General features: G+C 39.7%; 1 pseudogene; it reads left to right on the forward strand.

Moving 5' to 3' along the window:
- The first annotated feature begins 435 nt into the window (after positions 1 to 435).
- Positions 436 to 8,692, forward strand: LOC120561954 (annotated as a pseudogene).
- Positions 8,693 to 10,383: the final 1,691 nt, after the last annotated feature.

Here is a 10,383-nt window from a genome sequence, read left to right on the forward strand (position 1 = left end):
TGTAGATAAAGTAGTCTGTGTTTCTAAGAAGCAATAACATGTAAAAAAAAAAAGTAATCTTAATGTTAGAGCACAGATAACTGAATTACAGTTTATAATCCTGTTGTATTAATCTCTCTGTAATGTGTGAGGACTCACAGTGACATATGACTTGATGCATGCTCACATGTGATTTCATGTGTTGATTGTAATAACAAACACACACACACACACACACACACACACACACACACACACACACACACACACACACACACACACACACACACAGACCTACTCTTATGGCGGACAGAAAGGGGTTACAAATTCCATGTTGTTGTGCACACTCAAAGAAGGAGAGGCAGTGTACAGGTCAGATTCCACAGCAATATAACTACACAGCAGGGAACACTGACCATCCAGACTCAGAGTGTGAACAAGACAGTGGGGAATGGTATGTCAGAGATGATGAAGCTAGAGAGTGTTTCGGTGCATCCTCTGGGCACAGCAGCTGCCCCTGTGCCAGAGATGCTGTGTATCTTCGGGACGGGGGATTTAGGGTGCTCTCTGGGCCTGCGTCTGCTGCAGTCTGGCTACAAGGTGGTGTATGGCAGCCGCAGACCTCACAGCTGTGGCCCCTTGCCTCAGGGAGCTCAGGTACAACACGTGGCACAACATAGCACTTTTAGTCTGTCGCAATGTGTGCAGCCTACTGGATGCAGCTCAAACATTTGTCTTAATGTCCTGATTTGTGTGTTTTGTACAGGTGATGAACCACGCAGCAGCGACCTAGTCAGCCAGCCTGATCTTTATTTGTGTTCACAGAGAACAATATGAATTCCTGGAGACAATGGCATCACATCTTGAAGGATAGGTGAATTAAGGTTTGATTTTATAATCTAAAGACACACTCCTTTGTAGTTACTAGTAGAACAAATCAGGAAGTATTATTTAATTACAAATAGCAAATTACAGTTTCTTTCAATTGCTAAACAAGTGGACACAACTGGAGCCACTTGTGCAAAACTCTTACTACAGTCTGCACACTACAGTCTGCACAGTTAGTCTGTGGACCAAACTCTAGTTTTTCATTGCTTGAACACAGTTTTCAAAAGTCTACATAGTTATCCCATGGCTTCAACCACAACCTGCACAACACTTAATTTACAGCACTTTGTTCAAATGCTAACACACTGCTGTCAAAACCACACATTCAAAACAGAATGGATTCAGCCTGGTGCATTTCAAACTCTGCTGATTGCAATTTCAGATGAAAGACTAAGCAGGTGTCTTGTTTTAGACTTGGTAGTGAACACATACTGTATATGTATAGGGATATATATATATGGCTTCAGTTGTGACCACTGTCATATAGCAATCGAAAAAAAACTGTAAAAGGTAGTTCCTGTTACTAAATCAATGACTATAGTATAAGTCAAAAACAGCTTATAGCTTACCAAATCTAATATATTTAATAATTTAATATATTTTTAAGTTCCTCCAAATCTGTGAATCGATAGTACATATTGACAATCAATATATTGCTCCTGCTAAGTATCTCTGAATCAGGTGATGAGTTGGACGCAAACAATGATTAACCGGTTCTGCATTGTTATGTGCATAATATCAGTTACTATTTTAGTGATGCACTACTTTATTTGAGGGGATACAAAGTGCCCCTTGAAAAATTGACTTTTGAAAAGTTTCACCAAAGAATAATAATTTTCTCTCATACGATTTCATTTAAATATTTTTTAGAGGCGTTTAGAGGTTCAAGTATCCTGTTTTTCACAAGAAACAAGCCACAACTAGTCCGAAAAAAATAACTTATTTTATGTATGGGGAAGTATGTTTTGCCTCTAAATTATCTCAAGACCCCTTGGAGGGGTTCGGACTCCCCAATTTTGGAACGACTGAAGTAAGTGATCAGAATGCAGATTCAAAGGGAGGAACTAACATTGTATTTGTTCTCGAGTAAGTTATCATTAGCCACATTATATTCCATAATTCAGAGTTATTGGAACTTGTTAGCTATTAATTCATGCCCATTTAATTCCAAATTTATTTTTTACATATTCCTCAGCAACTCTTCTGGATTTACCGTGTTGTGACATACAGTATTGCCTTAGCATCTTTTAGTGTTAGGGCCGTTACTGTTAAACATAAAATAACTAAACAAATTTTCCCGTAGCACAAGCTTCACACTGTTTTCACTTCAAACGGTTGTACAACTGCGTTCACTTCTATTTGTGATACCTGATATATATCTTGTAGGCAGAATGAAAAGGTTAAAGACAAAGAATGTAGCTCAAGCTACAACTTATCATGATCAAAAAAAAACGTTACACATAGCCATATACATAGCCACATAAACACAGCAAATTTCCAGACAAAGATGTGCTTTACATGCAAACTACAAAAATCTATGAATTAGAGGTGTAGAAATTCAAAAGAATAAGATATGCAAATAGACATCAGATAAGAATATTTGAACTGGAAAATAACGTTTTAGAAAATGAAAATCAGATCAGAACCAAAAATCCTTATATTTGAAATTACTGACAGTAGAACAGTCAGCAATTTTAATTGATTTAATTGATTTAACTTATTTTTTCTTTTGTTTCCTCCCCTCTGTGGATGCTGGTGGATTGGTTACAAAGTGCTGGTGGGCCTCAGTAACAACCCAAAGAAAGACATTTACCCAGAAGTCAGTGCCGACAGACTCCTGTGAAAGTGTAGCCTGACAAGCCAGATCCACATCAAGATGTTGGGTCTGGGAACTCACCATTGACGAACTCAATCTGAGGGGCGGGATAAACGGTTGTCTTTCAAATGCCTTCTGCACGCAATAGGATAGCGCTACAACCAGGCAGAGCAACGAAGAAGGTAGCGAAGCTAGTTGATAGATTAAACTTTTGCCGTATCCAGTTGGCAAAACTCCGAAAAACATCTTCCTTTTTAAAGAATGATTTCAGTGCCGTTCTTTGTTCTTTTCTCAAAGAAAAGCTTAACTCCAAATCTTCCAGAACACCGCTGTTCCCAGCAACAGCAGCATAAGCCCGCCCACCGACTCTGTACACGATGTGATTGGCCTGACCAGAGTTTGGTTTTTCCAGCTCACAAGCCAACGGAGAGTGCCTAGACCTCCCTGGCTGCAAATTAAATTTGCTGCCGCTAGGGTGCGTCTAGATTTCTAGGCTAGTGAAAGTGTGGAGAAGAAATGAAAGATGTCTCATCCATAAATATATTGTGCATTTAAACACTTCCATCCATCATGTAATGCTTTATTCTTGTCATAATCTAAAAAAACTGGAGCCAACTTTTCTGCAGACAGATCTAGGTTTAATGTCAACAATCATTTTGCAACAGTAGGTGCCATTTTTTTTCAAAGACGTGATGTCTTTTTGGAATAAGTGCTTTTAAAAAAACACTTGGAGCATGAGACATCAAAACTCTCTGAATCAAAAAGAAATGAAAAAAAAAATGTGCAGGGTTGCAGCTCCCTTGGCAGGACGGCCTGCTGTGTGTCTATTCAGTTGAAGTGGAAACGGTTGGATTCTTTTTAAAGGCCCTTCCTTTCCTGTCTGTGTATTTGTAGAAACAATAGCAGCTAAAGTCCTTGCTGTGTGTTCTTCAGGCTGGTCCCTGGAGCTGCTGTGGTGAAAGGCCTTAACACACTGTCTGCCTGGGCCCTGCAGAATGGACTTCTGGCAGGAAAACAGGTGAGAGATGAGTGGAAGTAAGGAATCTGTTAAAAGATGTCAGTGGGATCAAGGCTAAACAGAGCCAGGAAGCTTACGAGCCTTAAGGAAGGCTTTGGTTGACTGGAGTAAAGATACAAACACAGAGCAGTAACAGAAGGGGAGATTACCAACTTGATCTTTTCATGATGAGACATGTTTGACTTCAAACGAGGCCACAATAACTGCTTTCAACATTTCCTGGAATACAATGGGATAAGTGGCTCTCAGACTTTTTTAATAATAGAAGATGAATGCCTCACCATACACAACTCAAAATCTAGGAAAGAAATTTATTTCAATTGTGTTGATGCAGATGATTGATCTTGCCATCTTTACATAACAATGCAAGAGAAAGCGAGAACAGTGCTGTGCTTGTATACACAAACAAACAAACTTGAACACTTAATGATGTTACAAAGTAGGAAGACCACTGTTTATTGCAGCTTCCGTTTCACAGCTACAAAGAGAAACACAAACATGATGTTGGAACCTCTGGGGACCAAACCTGAATCTGCCTCAAATCCTCAACACAACCTCCCCATACACAACACACACAAACACACACACACACACACACACACACACACACACACACACACACACACACACACACACACACACACACACACACACACACACACACACACACATATACCACTCCAGTGCTCTATTTTCTTTGAAAACAGGTAGCTGTGAGAGAACAGGAGTATTTTAATGTGTGTCTTTATCAGTGCACGTGTAGGTACAGTATATACCCACATGCACGTGCTTATAAGTGTGTGCTATTTCTCGGCCAGCTATTGGATTAGATCCACAGTGGGGCTGTGGCTCTGTCACATTTACATTCAGATGGAGATTTAGTCTGTCGGCCGTCCCCTGCTGTTACTGGTGCAGTAATGTAGGGAGACATGGCTGGCTGCCCGGTCCACTTATACACACACCTGGGGGAAAACTGCTCAGTCCCACTGACTCCACTACAGTATATGCCTGTCAAACTGCTCTCTCTCTCGCTCTCTCTCTCTCTCTCTAGCGCTCTCTATCTCTCTCCCTTTGTATGATATCCCCTCCTCCCCCCTCCCCTTTACAAACAACTTAATCTTCTTATCACAAAGCTGTGAGTGTGGTAATAACCTTCAGCATGGTGAAGATCTAGAAATGGGATTACATATTGAGCAGCACATGTATATATAGTATGCATGCATCTTTACATAGTCATACACTTCCAGGGGCTTCAGCTCAAAATTACTGGAACAGCACAGTGAAGAGCAACAAAAGACGGGTAATTCTGTAGACAGACACTGTAGATGTACACCCTGCAGTCATGCACTAGATATTCCAAACAGGGCTGGTGAGTCATCTAACAATAATCTTAGAGTAATTATTAGCAACTAAAAAACAAAAGCTGAGCTGAAGAGGAAAATATTTATATTTGTATTGTTTTTCTGAGGCAATTTTGAAGACAAGATGCATTTGGTTTTTGAAATTACTGACTGATAGACTATGTCATTGGAGATAAATATATAGTAAGATGCACTTGTAGGCCTATGCTTAAACTTTTCTGATTTATATTTTAAACAGTACTTTCCAGGTAACTAAAACTATAGTACTAAAGTATTTACCTACATTGCATTAGTAGGAACTATTTTTGCTAATGATTAATACTGGTCTTAAAGAAAAGTCTGGCAATACTCTCTATTATTCCAAGTCCCATTAACATAACAAAACCTACAATGAGTGTATCCCAAGCAAATTACTCTTGTCTGAAAATGTTTGCTAAAACTACAGTGCCCAGCTTTTTGAGGATTTTATTTATTTATTAAGGTATATATTTGTGACTTTTTTTATAGATTCATGTCTTTAGCAGGAACCGAAGTTGGAAAGTAATGAGAGATGGACTAAATCATTGTTGGTTTTGGTCATTTCATGGTATTTGTTGACAATAAAAAAAATTTATACTGCTGCCCATTTTAAATATAACCCACACCTCCATGCTCCAGGTGTACCTGTGTGGGAACAGTGCAGAAGCAAAGCAGGCAGTAGCAGAGGTGGCCACCAAGCTGGGCCTCACTGTTCTGGATAAATAGTCTCTGTCAGCAGCCAGAGAGCTGGAGGACTTCCCCCTGCAGCTGTTCACAGAATGGAGGCTACCGCTACGCGTGGCCGTCGGCCTCACTGCCTTCTTCTTCTTCTATCTCCTCATTAGAGATCTTGCATATGTGTTTGTTGAACAGAAGAAAGACATCTCCTTCAGAATCATGGTGTCCCCTTCTGGTTTAGTGTCCTCTATAGATGGTATTTTGTGTTCCCTTCAAAGGTTGTGTTCTGTGTTCACCCCCACAACCCCAATCTTTCAGGTGTTTCCCATTGTGTCATAGCTGCCTTCCTTCAGCTCTGTAGAGGCACCAAGTACAGGTCTGACATCAAACCAGGATACAAATGTCCACTACCTGTGCATTTCGTTGTAAAAATGTTTCTCATTTTTAAAAGCCTAGCTCACTTTTGCACGTTCCAGGCACTTCCCTGATTGGCTGGACCACTGGATGCTGTGCAGGAAGCAGATGGGTCTGATTGCACTGGGCTTTGCTTTTCTCCATATGTCATCTATACATTCATGACTTATCTTCATTATGCTGTCAGACACAAACTCATCTAGCTTGTGGTGGATGAAGTAAAGCAGGCTGGTTGAAACCTTGCAGTGTTTCTACAATTCTATACATAGAAAAGCATGGCTTAAAACGTACAGTACTTTCTCTCCGTCTTCCTTAGATGAAAAACAATGAATCCACCAACACAGAAGCATGGGGCCAAGACTCTTTCTTTGTGCTGGGATCCCTGCCCTGCCCTCTGTGGGAGGCTCTCTCAGCTGGAGAGAGTTCAGCTTCATTCAGGTAAGAGCGCATTTAGAAATCTACAGTCAACAATCTATAGTTTATGTGCGTGTGTTAGAGTGTGGGCATGGGTGCTTGATGTCATCAGTCATGTGCGTACTATCAGTAGAACTGGTCTTTTAGGGTCGTGATAATCTATATTCTGAGTTTCCAAGTTTTCATGAGAGTTATTAAAGTGTTGTAAAAGCAATATGTCACTGGCAGTCATATCCCCGGAGCCTAGTTAACTAACTGCCTAACACAGGCAGTGTGAAACACAGAGTGAAAGCCTGGCTGACTTTAGCCCAGGATCTTAAATGTTAAGTTATTCATTAAATAGAATTATGATACCTGGTATAATCCTCAGGGAGGAGATTGCTGATACAGGCCACAGGTCCATTTGTGTAAAGGTCAGGTCCATAGGTAGACCTCAAATAGGGAATGAGACTTAAAGGTCCCATGGCATGAACATTTCACTTTATGAGGTTTTTTAACATTAATATGAGTTCCCCCAGCCTGCCTATGGTCCCCCAGTGGCTAGAAAAAGCGATAGGTGTAAACCAAACCCTGGGTATCCTGCTCTGCCTTAGAGAAAATGAAAGCTCAGATGGGCCAATCTGGAATCTCCTCCTTATGAGGTCATAAGGAGCAAGGTTACCTCCCCTTTCTCTGCTTTGCCCAACCCAGAGAATTTGCCCCACCCATGAGTGAGACATCATGGCTTTCAAACAAGCAAAGTGGTAGTTGCCCCCCCCCCCCCAGCAGTTTTACAGGTTTTTTTTCGATTGCTAAATGACACTGGTCACAACTAAAGCCCCATGTGAAAACTCTATCTACAGTCAGCATTACCAACAGCTACCTGAGATAAACAGTTCACATCAGCTGCAAAACTCATTCCAAGCAACACAACTCTTAACACACATCTCAAAACAGGCTCAGTGCAGCCAAACACTATGAACAATCCTCATCTAGATAACACACACACTGTCACTCAGAACACACTCAGAGTAAAAACACTAGCATCAAACACCAATACAGAAAATACAAACTTTTCATCTTTACACATAATGCAGTTTGTATCATTTTAGTGACTTTACACTGATCAATATTTTCTATAAGAAAAAAGTGAAACTATTTTCTTTCCTTTTTATTTTATACAAGTTTTGAGGTAAACAAGAATGAATGAAAATCCTCAGTTTGCGTACCTACGTATATATATATATATATATATATATATATATATATATATATATATATATATATGTTGTCTGTTGTAATTTACGTAATTACTGGAAATGTTACAAACTAAAGGGTACATAATAGTCTGAAGTTTTTTTTATTAACAAATTGGATGTCTTCTCTTGCGAAGAACCGACATTATCTATAAATACAAATGAATGTGGTGTTTCCATTGTTTAAATCTCCATTACTTTGTGAAAAACAGTAAGTGCGCAGTTTTACTATAGAAAAGGAAGTGTTTTTCACATTTTCACAACTGTGTATGTAACCTCAGACATCTTACCTGTACATATTGGTATCTTTTACCTAATCACTGTTAATCTGAAACGATACAATGTATAACTGTTTCATTTGTATTTGGTGTTTCTTTATTTCCAAAAAAGGCTTTTGGTTCACAGGAACTGCTGCTGTGCAGACTGTAGTTTGAGTTTTGCACATGTAGCTCCAGTTGTGCCCACTGTTATTTAGCAATCGAAAAAAAACTGTAATTTAACTAAAACATTTTTTTTCTATAGGGGAAAAAAAGCCAGATTTGTATCATGCAATATATACAGTATGTACTGCACTACTTTTTGGTCAAGTGTGGTAACTTCCTGACTGATATAAGGTGTTGTAGGTGCTGGTAGGTGGATTTTGTTAGCTTAGGCCAGAGACCACCCAGCTGTCCACCTTTTTCCTTTGTGCTAACCTAAGCTAGCCGGCTGCTGGCCCCAACTGTATATTTACCATACAAACACAAGACTGGTATCGATCTTGCTGTCTAACTTTCAACAAGAAAGCCAATAATTTCCTAAAATATCTCACTATTCTTTTAACATTTTAATTTTATGTGATTTTTTTCTCAGTCTAAGCTGGGCCACCTGACCCTTTTCATATGCACGTCACATTGCTACATTTACGGTTGGAACAAATTCGTCCCTCTATCTACAAATGGTACACTCCTCCTGGCTACATGATCTGCCTGATTGTGCCTTCTGTGGTGCTCTGACCTCAGACGTCATCGGGGTTGCTGATTATTGACTTTGATTCAGTCATAATTTTGAGGGGAAAAAACCTTAAAACTGTACATAATATTTGTGATATGTAAATAGCCATAAAGAAGTCAAAGGATTTACAACATTCTATGTTTTGATTATGCAAAAATAGCTATTCCTTTTCTAAAATGTCTACTGTTTGGAAAACATCTCTTTATATTCAGTTTGGTATGTAGAATGAGTGATTCTCTAAAGATAATTTTGTCCATGCTCAATTTGTGTGTGATGTGTCCTTTGATCAATGGACACTGCCTAGTCTTAATTTTGCAATAGCCAAACAAAACAAAAAAGTATAGTTTATTCCAGGCAAATGGATGGGTCTCTGTGGATTAAATGTTTTTAATGTCCTTTGAGCTTTGAAAAAAAAGCAGATTTCATGTTTGTGCTGTATCTTTTTCACAGTATGTGGTAAAAAATAGATTGATATCCCCCGCTGACCTCCATTGTTTTGATAAACATAGGCAATAGTTCCCACTTTCCTTTCTCCTCTCGCTTCATGTTGTGCGATTGTATCCCTGAGGTTGCACTCCTTTCAGGATGTTGTTGATCTCGCCGTTTTCTAACACAAAAAACTTGCTGCCCAAACCTGCCTGCCTCTTACTAAGGGCATGCAAACATGGGCACTATGCTAAAATATACACATACACAGTGTAAAGAAGAGTAAGGTTAAGCTAATTATATTACCCCATGCAGAGTCGAGGCACACACACACACACACACACACACACACACACACACACACACACACACACACACACACGCAGACTCAGGAGGAAAAACATGTTACAAAAACTGTGTTTTAAAAATAGTGTTACAGAGGGCTAAAGCAGGTGGTTACTAGTCATCAGAGCAGAATGTAGGCTGTAGAACAAAGGCAACATAGACAGTTTGGGGAAGACTGTCTATGAAACTACCCTCAATATACTGTATACTAATAGCAGATAAATGGGCAGCTGGATAGGCAGGTGACTTGATCAGGTGATGACCAGAGGTGGCAAAGTCAATAGTGACGGCTGGTGCAGAATGGCAGGTGTGGAACAACACTATAATGTTAGTATATACAACATTAATCAGATGATCAAGATGCAGAGGAGGAAGGGAGGAGGATGGAGCAGCTGTCCCCATGACAGAGTCTGGTACTGCAAGAGAATTATGCAGCGCCTTTTTTGCCCAAAGCAGAACATTTAGTCAGAGGCATCCTGTTATCTAGCATCTAACAGCATTATCTGCACACACAATCTGCAATCTGTTACACCCTCTCACATTGTATTGTTCTCCTATTACCAAAGAAAAGCTGTTGATTTTAGCATATTTCCTGCTGTGTGTGTGTGTGTTGTGTGTGTGTGTGTGTGTGTGTGTGTGTGTGTACTCTGAGAAAGAATTAAGATGTAAGCTGTGAAACACACTTTCCAATTGTGTTTAATTGCACACACCTAGGCAAGAACCCATAATACGATTCTGTTTGTCCAGCCATGAAGGCTAAATTCTATATGGTTAAAAATAAACAGCTGAAATTATCGA

This window comes from Perca fluviatilis, chromosome 7 (genome assembly GCF_010015445.1).
Source record: "Perca fluviatilis chromosome 7, GENO_Pfluv_1.0, whole genome shotgun sequence".
NCBI classification, from domain to species: domain Eukaryota; kingdom Metazoa; phylum Chordata; class Actinopteri; order Perciformes; family Percidae; genus Perca; species Perca fluviatilis.